General features: G+C 39.4%; 1 protein-coding gene across 14 annotated transcripts in view; it reads left to right on the forward strand.

The window, feature by feature from the left end:
• The window catches only part of ANKRD12 (ankyrin repeat domain 12), a 134,041-nt gene that overhangs the window by 18,435 nt on the left and 101,545 nt on the right, over window positions 1–14,061 (forward strand). Inside the window, exon 2 of one of the 14 annotated variants that reach the window (XM_033178324.1) lies at window positions 5,104–5,225. The exons of the other annotated variants lie outside the window; for them this stretch is intronic. The gene's annotated coding sequence lies outside the window, so the exon portion shown is untranslated. The remainder of the gene's footprint in view (window positions 1–5,103; window positions 5,226–14,061) is intronic. 14 annotated transcript variants of the gene reach the window in all.

The following is a 14,061-nucleotide window of genomic DNA, read 5'->3' on the forward strand; positions in this document are numbered from 1 at the left end:
GAATTCTGTTACATGGATTTTTTCACTTCTGGTTTCTCTATATCTCTTAACCTTTATATATATATATATATATTTTTTTTTTTTTTTTTTTTCTAATCCCTTCCTAATATCTTCTGGCACTGTTTCCTCTACTTGTTCTTCTAGCTCACTAATTCATTCTTTGGCTTATCTATTATATACCTCATCTGAACAGTTCTTTATTTCAACCCATATATGTTCATACTCTGTATTGGTTCTTTTTTGTAACTACTTAGTTCTGCATGTTATCAGTCTTCTAGCTCTAAGAGGATTTTAAATGTTTTAAAAATTCTTTATATGTCTTTTCCATTAATTCTGCTTTGCATACATAGTTTAGTTTGAATGGGAAACCAATACAAAAGTTCAAGCAGGGCAATGATACAATTTCATTTTTAGATTTAAAAGATTACTCTGCGGCTGGGCACAGTGATTCAAGCCTGTAATCCCCAGCACTTTGGGAGGCCAAGGCGGGAGGATGACTTGAGCCCAGCAGTTCAAGACCAGTCTTGGCAACATGGCATAACCCTGTCTCTACAAAACATACAAAAATTAGATGGATGTGGTAACATGTGCCTGCAGTCTCAGCTACTTGGGAGGGCTCAGGTGGGAGGATCCATCACTTGAGATCGAGACTGCAGTGCACCATGATCATGCCACTGCACTCCAGTCTGAGCTACAGAATGAGATTCTGTCTCAAATGAATGAATGAATGATTACTCCAAGTCAGGTGCAGAAGCACATTTACCTGTATTCCTAGCTGCTTGGGCAACAGGTGAGCAGATTGCTTGAGGCAGGAGCTTAAGGCCAGCCTGGGCAACATAGTGTAACTTGTCTCTTCAACAACAACAACAACAACAGTAACAACAAACACTCTGGCTACTCCCTGTAGAAGATCGGATATAAGGTGGAGGTGGTGACAAGAGTGTAAGCAGGAAGATAATTTGGGAAGTGTTTGCAATAGTCTATTCAAGAGATGATGGTGGCTTGGAATAAGATTGTAGCAAGTGAGGTGGGAAGACGTGAATTTAATTTGTGGTATAGTTTAGAGATGGAATCAGCATTTCTGGTTTAAGTGATGGATGGATGTTGGTGGCATGTGTTGGAATAGAGAAGATTAACAGACAGGAGTTCTCTAGTCCTTTTTGGTTTGGTTATGCGTATTAGATATCCATGTGAAGATGTCAAGTGGGTATTTACATATACAAATCTGGAGTTTTAGAGAAGGTCTAGGACTAGAAATACAAATTTGGAAATCAGTAGTTAATTAGTGGTATTCAAAGCCGTGAGACTGGATTAGGTTTTCTAACTTCACACATTTAGGTAGCCTGGATTAGTGAATAAAAAGTGACTTAGCCTTAAATGCTGAGGTACTCCTAATATTTACAAGTTTTTCAGAAAAGAAGAGGTTAAAAAAATAAGAAAGCTGCTTTTTGGAGAAGTGGGGAGGGTTAATGGGTACAAAAAGTAGAAAGAGTCAGTGAAACCTAGTATTTACTGTCATAGCAGAGTGACTATAACCAAAAATAATTTAATTGTACATTTTTAAGTAACTAAAAGAGTATAATTGGGTTGTTTGCAACACAAAGGATAAATGCTTGAAGATAATTTTCAGGATAAAAATACGCCGTAGTTCGTGTAACCAGGTATAAGTGGATGTGTAGATTTCCCTTCCAGGGTTTTGGGCATTAGTACTGATTTGGGCATTAGTACTATAGTAACACTTGGTTGAATGTATTTTTATGTTATCTTTACATATTTGTGTAAGTACACCTGTAGGATAATCCCTGAAGTAGAATTACTAGAAAAGGCTGTGCATTTAAATTTTTGTGGTTTCTGCCAAATACCTCTCCAAAGAGAACATCCCAGTGTTTATCCCCATCAGCAGTGGATTAAAATGCTGGTTTTCCCAAGCCCTGGCCAACAGTTTTAATCTTGGTCGTAATTTTAAGTGAGAAGTCATGTCATTGTTTTATAGTTTCAAAACTGTGAATGAGTTTGCATACTTCTGTATGTTTACTTAACTTGTGTGTTTTTTGTTCTTTGTTCTTCATGTCTTCTGATTTTTTTTTGTAATGAGTTTTCTGTTTTTCACTGTTTTGTTATACCTCTTGGTTCTTTTTCGTAAATGTTGCAAATGTTTTCACTTGTCTTCTGATTTCTGTTTATGATATTTACATTGTAGAAATTTTAAATTTTTATTTAGGACTTTAAAAAAATGGCTTTTAAGGCCGGGCGTGGTGGCTCACGCCTGTAATCCTAGCACTTTGGGAGGCTGGGGTGGGTGGATCACTTGAGTCCAGGAATTCCAGAGCAGCCTGACCAACATGATGAAAGCCAGGCTCTACTAAAAATGCAAAAATTAGCTGGGCATGGTGTTGCATGTTTGTAATCCCAGCTACTTGGGAGGCTAAGGCAGGAGAATCACCGCTTGAACCTGGGAGGTGGAGGTTGTGGTGAGCCAAGATCACACCACTGCACTCCAGCCTGGGCAACAGAGTGAGAGACTCTGTCTAAAAAAAAAAAAAGACTTTTGACTTTTCATATCATATTTTGGAAAGGCTTTCTCTATCCAAGGATTTTTTCCCCTAATACTTCTGTGGTTTAATTTTTATATTTTTTTGTCCCAGATACCAACATTTTTACCTTGTCAGAATTAATTCTGAAATTTCATTTGGTGAGAATTAAGATAATTTTGAAAAAGAAAAATGGTGAGGAGGGAGTAAAATTAGTATTAGAAAGCTATACAATAAAAACAATACAGTATTGATACAAGAATGGAAAGACAGAGTAGTGGTGGAATAGACTAGAAAGCCTGAAAAGAGATGTAGTTATTAACATATAAAGGAGTAAGATTGTGGTTTAAAAATGAAAGTTGGCATTATAGATTAGTGGATGAAAAGAGTTAAACATCAAAAGTAGTTGAAATAAGATTGAATGTATTCTGATCTTCAGCTAGAGAAGCTTTATATCTAAAAGTAAAGGAAGGACTTATCAAGAAAACTATAGGCATCAAAAATGTGTTTGCATTGTTTACCCATGTTTATAGCAGCATTATTCACAATAGCCAGAAGGTAGAAACACCCCAGTATCCACTCAGCAAAATGTGGTATATTTGTAAATGGAATATTACTCAGCTTTAAAAAGGAAAGTATTGGCTGTGTAGAGAGCATTGAAAAAAATTATGACACGCTACAGCATGTGTCAGAACTTTGAAGTCAGTATGCTAAGTGATACAACCTAGTCACACAAAAGGAAAAATATCATATGATTGCACGTGCACGAAGTACCTAGAGTAGGTTCATAGAGACAGAAAGTGGAATGGTAATTACCAGGAGCTGGGAAAAGTGGGAAATGAGTTGTTATTGTTAAATGGGTTTCAGTTATGAAAGATGAGAAAGTTCTAGAGGTAGATGGTAGTGATGATTGCATGACAGTGTGGATGTTACCCGGTGCCACAGAACTCTAGACAGTGCTTCTAGACTTAGAATGGCATTACATCCGAACTAAACAATAGCTGAAAATACTGTAAGTTAAAAATACGTTTAATACACCTAGTCTACTGAACATCATATAGCTTAGATTAGCCTCTGTTATATAGCTTAGATTATATATTATATAATTATATATTATTATTTATATTATATATTAAGCATGTAATTAATTATATATATTAATTATATTATATATTATATAGCTTAGATTAGCCTACAGTTGAGCAAAATAACATGAAGCTTATTTTATAATAAAGTGTTGATCATCTCGTGGCTGTTTACCCCTGTCATTTTGTGGCTGACTGGAAGCTGCCCAGCCTCACAAAAGAGTATGATACCACATACCAATAGCCTAGGAAAAGGTAAAGATTGAAAAATCGAAGTACTGTTTCTAGTGAATACGTATCACTTTTGCACCATTTATAAAGTCCAAATATTGTAAGTCGAACTATTGTAAGTTGAGGATCATCTGTATTTAAATATGGTTAAAATGGTAAATTGTGTGTGTGTGTGTGTGCGTGTATTTTTGTTTGTTTGTTTGTTTCTTTGAGATGGAGTCTTGCTCTGTCTCCAAGACTGGAGTGCAGTGGCGTGATCTCGACTCACTGCAACCTCTGCCTCCTGGGTTCAAGCGATTCTTCTGCCTCAGTATGTTATGTATATTTAATCACAGCTTTAAAAAATATGTAACAAAAATGACAGCATCAGTTTTCCTCTTAAAAATCGATAGGAAAATGATTGCTACAGCAGAAAAATGACCAAAGATATTAACAAAAATTCTGAAAAACAAAAATAAAGTAAGTGGCTTAAGTGGAGTAGAAAAGGTTTTTAATCTTGAGAAGTCAAAGAACCTAAGTGGTCAGACTGAGATGGGATATAGACACGAAACCAGGATGGGGACAGGATTTGAGATAGAGATAAAGGCTGTGAGTGACACAAAGTCAATATGAGGTAAAGTAACTAGAGATGTCGAAGCTTGCTCTGAAAACGATGGAGTCGTTGCTTAATGGCTTCCAAACCAGCAATTACCTGAGGAACTTTTTAAAATAAACTTTTTACTTTAGTAGAGTGGTTTTAGATTTACAGAAAAACGGCCGGACGCGGTGGCTCAAGCCTGTGTAATCCCAGCACTCTGGGAGGCCGAGACGGGCGGATCACGAGGTCAGGAGATCGAGACCATCCTGGCTAACACGGTGAAACCCCGTCTCTACTAAAAAATACAAAAAACTAGCCAGGCGTAATGACGGGCGCCTGTAGTCCCAGCTACTCGGGAGGTTGAGACAGGAGAATGGCGGGAACCCGGGAGGCGGAGCTTGCAGTGAGCTGAGATCCGGCCACTGCACTCCAGCCTGGGTGACAGAGTGAGACTCCGTCTCAAAAAAAGAAAAAAAAAAAAAGATTTACAGGAAAACTATGAAGATAGTACAGAGGTGTCCTGTATACCTTTATACCAGTTGCCTCAATTGACATCTTACATTGGGATGATACATTTGTCACAAATAAAAAACCAATGTTAATAAATGATTGTTAATGAAAGTTCATACTTTATTCAGATTTCCCTAGTTTTTACTGAATGTCCTTTTTCTGTTCCAAGGTCCCATCCAGGATACCACATTACATTTAGTTATCATATCTCCTTAGGCTGCTCTTGGCATGACAGTTTCTGAGACTTTCCTTGTTTTTGATGAACTCTACAGTGTTAAGGATTACGGTGAGGTAAGTGTAGGAGGCTCCACTATTAGACTTTGTCTTAAGTTTTTCTCATGATTAGTCTGGGGTTATGGCTTTGAGGAGGAGGATCAGAGAGTTAAAATGTCATTTTTATCACATTACATTAAGGGTACATACTATCAACATGACTTAGCACTATTAGTGTTAACCTTGATCACCTGGCTGATATAGTAGTTGTCGGGTTTCTCCACAGTACAGTTACTCTTTTTTTCTCCTCTTTCCGTGCTGTATGCTTTGGAAGAAAGTCACTCTGCCCAGCCCACACTTCCATGCTGTTCCTCCTTGAGAAGAGGTGTCTACATAAACTATCTGCGGTTCTTCGTGGAAGACTTACTCTTTCCCTCTCATTTATTCAGTTTACTAATCTGTGGATTTATAGATGTTGATACCTTGGGTTATAATCCAATACTACTATATTCTGTTTCTCAGTTTTTTTCTGGCATTGTCTGTTGGGACCCCTTTCACTTTGCACCTGTATGCCTTTGACATATCACTATTATTTATGTATACTTTTTGAGTACTTCCTTTCTGGGAGTGCAAGATTATCCAGACTCATCTTTTGTTTCCTGCCTTGGCCTAGGATCAGCCATTTCTCCTTTTACTGAGAAAGGTTAATAACTAAGATCTGCTTTTTAGGTGTGCTTCTTGCTTGCTACTGGGGTGTTGCAGTTTGTGGATTCTCTCCAGCTGACATAGTAAGGAAATGTATGTGTATATTACTAACTCTATATACATATCTATAATTCCGTATGTAACTTTGTATCTGCATTAAACTAAACATGAGTCTATATTGGTATTTCCAGCTGTAATCCATTACCACATTCTAGCCTTCTCCTGACTTGTCTATCTGTAATCTCCCACTCCAACAGCAAGAAATCTGGTTTCTGTTCACCATCCATTTATTAATATTTAATTGTTCATTTTCTTTATACATGTATAGTAGTTTCAGATTTTTTTTTTTTAATTATTTGAGACAGAGTCTTGCTCTGTCACCCAGGCTAGGATACAGTGGCACGATCATAGCTTACTGCAGGCTCAAATTCCTGGGCTCAAGTGATCCTCCTGCCTCAGCCTCCCAAGTAGCTGGGACTACAGATGTCCACTACCACAGGCAGCTCATTTAAAAATTTTTTTTATTCTTGCCCAGTGGCTCATGCCTGTAATCCCCACACTTTGGGAGTCCAAGGTGGGCAGATCGCTTGAGCTCAGAAGTTTGAGACCAGCCTGGGCAACATGGTGAAACCGTGTCTCTCCCACAAATACAAAATATTAGCTGGGTGTGGTGGTGTGAGTCTGTGGTCCCAGGTACTTGGGAGACTGAGATGTGATCACAGCTCACTGCAACCTCAGCTACCTGGACTCAGGTGATCCTCCCACTTCAGCCTCCTGAGTAGCTGGGACCACAGGCTGTGCCAAGGCACCTGGCTGATTAAAAAACAATTTTTTTAGAGATGGGTTCTTACCAGCTCAGGCTGGTCTCAAACTCCTGACCTCAAGTGATCCTCCTACCTTGGCCTTTCAAAGTGCTGGGATTATAGGCATGAACTCCTGTGCCCAGCCTGAACTATTTTAAGTATACAATCCAGTGGTTTTTTTTGGTATATTCACAATGATGTGCAACTGTTGCCACTGCCTGATTCCAGAATACAGTCATCACCCAAAAGAGACCCTTGTAACCATTAAGCAGTCACTCCATGTTTTTCCAATCCCCTGGCAAGCACTGATGGAGCTTTCTAAAAAGTGGTTTTTTATCACTCTTCTCAGATACTCTGATTCTGTAGCTCTGAAAATGAAGCTAGGGATCTGTATCTTTTTTTTTTTTTTTTTTTTTTTTGAGACGGAGTCTCGCTCTGTCGCCCGGGCTGGAGTGCAGTGGCCAGATCTCAGCTCACTGCAAGCTCCGCCTCCCGGGTTTACCGCCATTCTCCTGCCTCAGCCTCCGAGTAGCTGGGACTACAGGCGCCCGCCACCTCGCCCGGCTAGTTTTTGTATTTTTTAGTAGAGACGGGGTTTCACAGTGTTAGCCAGGATGGTCTCGATCTCCTGACCTCGTGGGATCTGTATCTTTTTTAAAAAAGTATTCTGCTTGCTTCTGGTAACCAGGCAAGTTTGCATTATCAAGTGTTATGAGCCTAAAAGGACAGCTTATTAAATTTGAGAATAAATTGTAATGTTCTAGAAGCAGTTATTATGAATCAAGGAGCACCTAATCAAAGCTAAAAACAGTGCCAACACAATTTGATTGTCTTTAAAAATCATCTTAGATAGGATTGAAATGAGATAAAGAAATCATTTTATAAACTGTTAGCTTGTTGCATCCATGTTTAGATTTCCGGTAAATTTAATCTGTAGTCATTATTCATCCATCACTCAGTTTTGGTGTGTTTTGTTCTCCTTGGTTTCGCCTAGTTTTTGTTTTTTGTTTTTGTAGAGATGAGGTCTTACTATGTTGCTTAGTCTAGTTTTGAACTCCTGGGCTCAAGCAGTCCTCTTGCCTTGGTGTGTGTGTGTGTGTGTGTGTGTGTGTGTGTGTGTGTGTGTGGTGGTGGTGTTTTTTTTTTTCCCTGAAATTTTTTAAAAACTCCTGCTTACCTTAGTTCAATCAGAGGGAAGCCATCCTTCTCCATGACCTCCAGTACCTTAGTAAAAATGAGCTCTTAAAGAGTGAGTACTACTTGCTCAGTATGTAGCCATGGTAAAGCTAAGTATATCTGAAAACTTAGTTGTGAAAGATTTGTAGACAGACTTTAATTTTGATCCCCCTTTGTCCTTTTTTTTTCAATTTCTATTTTTAATTGAAAAAAATTGTATATAGTTACGGAGTACTATGTGATGTGTTGATACGGATATATATGTGTATATGTATATATGCATATATATGTGTATGTGTGTGTATGTATATATGTGTGTGTATATATATACATGTATATATAATGATTACACCAAGCTAACACTTTCATTATCGCTCATACTTACATATTTTGTTGCAGTGAGAACATTTACATACATTATTTATTTATTTATAATTTTTTTTAGAGACAGGGTCTCGAACTCTGTTGCCAGGCTGGAGTGCCGTGACGCAATCATAGCTCCCTGCAGCCTTAAACTCCTGGGTGCAAACCATCCTCCCTCTCCAGCCTCTTGAGTAGCTGCAACTATAGGGGGATGCCACCATACCCAGCTAATTTTTTTTCCTTCAACTTTTAAGTTACGGGGTACATGTGCAGAATGTGCACGTTTGTTACGTAGGTAAACATGTGCCATTGTGGTTTGCTGCACAGATCAACCCATCACCTTGGTATTAAGCCTAGCATCCATTAGCTGTTCTTCCTGATGTTCTCCCTCTCCCGACCCCTCCCTCCTAAAGACCCCAGCGTGTGTCTCCCCCCACCACCCCAATATGTCCGTGTGTTCTCATCGTTGAGCTCACACTTAGAAGTGAGAACGTGTGGTGTTTGGTTTTCTGGTCCTGTGTTAGTTGGCTGAGTATCACAGCTTCCAGCTCCATCTATGTCTCTGCAAAGGACATGATCTCTTTCCTTTTTATGGCTACATAGTATTCTGTGGTGTATATTTACCACATTTTCTTTATCCAGTCTGTCATTGATGGGCATTGGGGTTAATTCCACATCTTTGATATTGTGAATAGTGCTGCAGTGAACATACACATGCATGTATCTTTATAATCGAATGATTTATATTCCTTTGGGTATATACCTAGTAATGAGATTGCTGGGTCAGATGGTATTTCTGCCTCTAGATCTTTGATGAATCGCCACGGTGTCTTCCACAATAGTTGAACTAATTTACACTCCCACTAACAGTGTAAAAGCATTTCTTTTTCTCCACAACCTCGCCAGCATCTGTTTCCGGACTTTTTAATAATCACCATTCTAACTGGCATGAGATGGTATCTCATTGCGGTTTTGATTTGCATTTCTCTAGTCATCAGTGACGTTGAGCTCTTTTTCATGTTTGTTGGCCGCATGAATTCTTTTTTTGAAAAGTGTTCGTGTTCTGTGCCCACTTTTTAATGCAGTTGGGTGTTTTTTCTTTTAAATGTAAGTTCCTTGTAGACTCTGGATATTAAACGTTTGTCAGATGCACAGATTGCAAAAATTTTCTCCAGTTCTATAGGTTGCCTGGTCACTTTGATGATAGTTTCTTTTGCTGTGCAGAAGCTCCTTGGTTTAATTAGATCGCATTTGTCAATATTTGCTTTTGTTGCAATTGTTTTTGGCGTTTTCATCATGAAATGTTTGCCTGTGCCTATGTCTGGAATGGTATTGCCTAGATTTTCTTCTAGGATTTTTAAAGTTTTGGGTTTTACATTGAAGTCTTTAATCCATCTTGAGTTGATTTTTGTATAAATTGTGAGGAAGGGGTCCAGTTTCAGTTTTCTGCACGTGGCTACCCAGCTCTCCTGACACCATTTATTAAATAGGGAATCCTTTCTTCATTGCTTGTTTTTGTCAGGTTTGTCAAAGATTGGATGATTGTGGGTGTGCCCTCTTATTTCTGAGTTCTCTATTTTGTTCCATTGGTCTGTGTGTCTGTTTTTGTACCAGTACTGTACTGTGCTGTTTTGGTTAATGTAACCCTGTAGTCTGGTAACATGATGCCTCCAGCTTTGTTCTTTTTCCTTAGGATTGTCTTGGCTATACGGGCTCTTTTTTGGTACCATATGAATTTTAAAGTAGTTTTTTCTAATTCTGTGAAGAATGTCAGTGGTAGTTTAATGGCAATAGCATTGAATCTATAAATTAGTTTGGGCAGTATAGCCATTTTCACCGTATTGATTCTTCCTATCCATGAGCATGAAATGTTTTTCCATTTGTTTGGGTCCTCTCTTATTTCCTTGACCAGCGATTTGTACTTTCCTTGAAGCGGTCCTTCACTTCCCTTGTTAGTTGTATTCCTAGGTACTTTATTCTCTTTGTAGCAATTGTGAATGGGAATTCATTCATGATTTGCTCTCTGCTTGCTTGCTTGTTGCTGCATAGGAATGGTAGTGATTTTTGCACATTGGTTTTGTATCCTAAGATTTTGCTGAAGTTGCTTATCAGCTTAAGCTTTCAGGCTGAGACAATGCGTTTTCTAGATATAGGATCGTGTCTTCTGCAAGCAAAGATAATTTGACTTCCTTTCTTCCTATTGGAATGCACTTTCTTTCTTTCTCTTGCCTGATTACCCTAGCCAGAACTTCCAATACTGTGTTGAATAGAAATGGTGAGAGAGGGCATCCTTGCCTTGTACTGGTTTTCAACGGAACTGCTTCCAGCTTTTGCCATCTAGTATGATAATAGCTGTGGGTTTGTCATATATGGCTCTTATTATTTCTAGGTGTGTTCCTTCAATATCTAGTTTATTGAGAGTTTTTAACATGAAGGTATGTTGAATTTGATGAAGGCCTTTTCTGCATCTGTTGAGATAATCATGTGGTTTCTGTCTTTAGTTCTGTTTATGTGAGGAATTACATTTGTTGATTTGTATATGTTGAACCAACCTTGCATGCCAGGGATGAAGCCAACTTGACTTTTTTGTGTCTATGTCTTCTTCAGTTCAGCTCTGATCTTGGTTATTTCTTGTCTTCTGCTAGCTTTGGTGTTTGTTTGCTGTTGGTTCTCGAGTTCTTTTAGTTGTGACATTAGGTTGTTAATTTGGTATCTTCCTAGCTTTTTGATGTGGGCATTCAGTGCTATGAATTTCCTTCTTAACACTGTTTTAGCTGCATCCCAGAGATTCTGGTACGTTGTCTCTTTGCATTAGTTTCCAAGAACTTCTTGATTTCTGCCTTAATTGTATTTGTCCAGGAGTCATTCAGGAGCAGGTTGTTCAATTTACATGTAGTTATGTGGTTTTGAGTGAATTTCTTAGTCTCGAGTTCTAATTTGATTGTGCTGTGTTCTAAGAGAGTTTGTTATAATTTCAGTCCTTTTGCATTTGCTCAGGAGTCTGTTATTAATACTTGTGATTATGTGATCAAATTTTGAGTAAGTGCCAAATGGTAATGAGAAGAATATATAATCTGTTGTTTTTGAATGGAGAGTTCTCTAGATATCTTATCAGGTCTGCTTGATCCAGAGCTAAATTTAGGTCCTGAGTATCTTTGTTAATTTTCTGTCTCTGTGATTTGTCTGATATTGTCATTGGGGTGTTAAAGTCTGCCACTATTATGTGTGGATCTAAGTCTCTTTGTAAGTCTTTAAGAACTGGCTTTATGAATCTAGGTGCTCCTGTATTGGGTGCATATGTACTTAGGATAGTTAGCTCTTCTTGTTGAATTGAACTTTTTACCATTATGTGATGGTCTTCGTTTTTTTTTGATCTTTGTTGTTTTAAAGTCTGTTTTGTCAGAAACTAGGATTGCGACCCCTGCTTTTTTCTGTTTTCCCTTGCTTGGTAAGTTTTCTACCATCCCTTTATTTTGAGCCTGTGTGTGTCTTTGTATGTGAAATGGATTTCTTGAAGACAGCATACTGATGGGTCTTGACTGTACATTTTGCCATTCTGTGTCTTTTAATTGAGGCATTTAGCCCATTTACATTTAAGGTGAATATTGTTATGTGTGAACTTGATCCTTTCATCATGATGCCAGCTGGTTATTTGGCAGACTTGTTTATGTGGTTGCTTCATAGTGTCACTCATCTGTGTACTTTAGTGTGTTTTATAGTGACTGGCAGTAGAAAGGAAAGTTTTTCCTTTCCATATTTAGTGCGTCCTTCAGGAGCTCCTTCAAGATGGTGATGAATACCCTCAGCATTTGCTTGTCTGAAAAGAATTTTATTTCTCCTTTGCTTGTTAAGCTTAGTGTGACTGGATATGAAATTCTGGGTTGGAAATGTTTAAGACTGTTGAGACCAGGTGCGGTGGCTCACGCTTGTAATCTCAGCACTTTGGGAGGCCGAGGTGGGTAGATCACCTGAGGTCAGGAGTTCAAGACCAGCCTGGCCAAGATGGCAAAACCCCATCTCTACTAAAAATACAAAAATTAGCCAGGTGTGGTTGCACACGCCTGTAATCCCAGCTACTTGGGAGGCTGAGGCAGGAGAATCACTTGAACCCAGGAGGCAGAGGTTGCAGTGAGCTGGGATCGTACCATTGCACTCTATCCTGGGCAGGAAGAGTGAAGCTCCACCTCAAAAAAAAAAAAAGTTGAATATTGGTCCCCAATCTTTTTTGGCTAGTAGGGTTTCCACTGAGAGGTCTGCTGTTAGTCTGATGTGTTTCCCTTTGTAGGTGGCCTGGCTTTTCTCTCTGGCTGCCCTTAACATTTTTTCTTTCATTTTGACCTTGGAGAATCTGATGATTATGTGTCTTGCGATTGATCTTCTTACTGGGGTTATCTGGATTTCCTGAACTGGAATGTTGGCCCTTCTTGCTAGGTTGGGGGAGTTCTCCTGGATGATATCCTGAAGTATGTTTTCCAATTTGATGCCATTCTGCTCATCTCTTTCAGGTACCCTAGTCAGTCATAGGTTTGGTCTTTTTACATAGTCCCATATTTCTCGAGGTTTTGTTCATTCCTTTTCATTCTTTTTTCTCTATTCTTGTCTATCTTATTTCAGAAAGACAGTCTTCAAGCTCTGAGATTCTTTCCTGTGCTTGGTCTATTCTGCTATTGATACTTGTGATTGCATTGTGAATTTCTCGTGTTGTGTTTCTCAGCTCCATCAGGTCAGTTATGCTCCTCTCTAAACTGGCTATACCGTTTAGAAGCTCCTCCATTGTATCATGATTCTTAGCTTCCTTGCATTGGGTTGTAACATGCTCTTTCAGCTCAGCCAAGTTCATTTTCACCCACCTTCTGAAGCCTACTTCTATCAGTTCAACCATCTCAGCCTCAACCCAGTTCTGTGCCCTTGCTGAAGAGGTGTTGCGGTCATTTAGAGAAGAGGCACTCTGGCTTTTTGAGTTTTTAGCGTTTTTTTGCATTATTTCCCAACTTTGTGGGCTTATCTACCTTTGATTTTTGAGGTTGCTGATTTTTATTTATTTATTTATTTTTTGAGAGAGAGTGTCGCCCTGTCGCCCAGGCTAGAGTGCAGTGGCACGATCTCGGCTTACTGCAACCTCCCCCTCCTGAGTTCAAGCAATTCTCTTTCCTCAGCTTCCTGAGTTGCTGGAATTACAGGCACACGCGCCACCACACCCAGCTAATTTTTTGTATCTTTAGAGATGGTGCTTCACCATGTTGGCCAGGCTGGTCTCAAACTCGTGACCTCGTGATCTGCCCGTCTCAGTCTCCCAAAGTGCTGGGATTACAGGCGTGAGCCACTCTGCCCAGCCGAGGTTGCGGTTATTTTTTTTTTTTGAGATTGAGTTTAGCTCTGTCACTCAGGCTGGAGTGCAGTGGCACAATCTTGGCTCACTGCAACCTCCGCCTCCCGGGTTCAAGCCATTCTCATGCCTCAGCCTCTGGAGTAGCTGGGATTGCGGGCACCTGCCACCATGCCCGGCTAATCTTTGTATTTTTAGTAGAGATGGGGGTTTCACTGTGTTGGCCAGGCTGGTCTTGAACTTCTGATCTCAGGTGATCCGCCCTCTTTGTCCTCCCAAAGTGCTGAGATTACAGGCATGAGCCACCACGCCCGGCCAGTTGCTGACCTTTAAATGGGTTTTTTGTGGTGTCTTTTTTGTTGATTCTGTTGTTGTTGTTTTCTGTTTTTCTTTTTAACAGTCAGTCCACTTTTCTATAGGGCTGCTATAGTTTGCTGGGGGATCACTCCGGACCCTAGTTGCCTTGGTCTTTCCCTTACCTGTAGGTATATCACCAGTGAAGGCTATGAAACAGCTGAGATGGCAACCTGCTCCTTCCCCT

This window comes from Trachypithecus francoisi, unplaced genomic scaffold (genome assembly GCF_009764315.1).
Source record: "Trachypithecus francoisi isolate TF-2019V2 unplaced genomic scaffold, Tfra_2.0 Lachesis_group19, whole genome shotgun sequence".
In the NCBI taxonomy this organism is placed as follows: Eukaryota; Metazoa; Chordata; class Mammalia; order Primates; family Cercopithecidae; genus Trachypithecus; species Trachypithecus francoisi.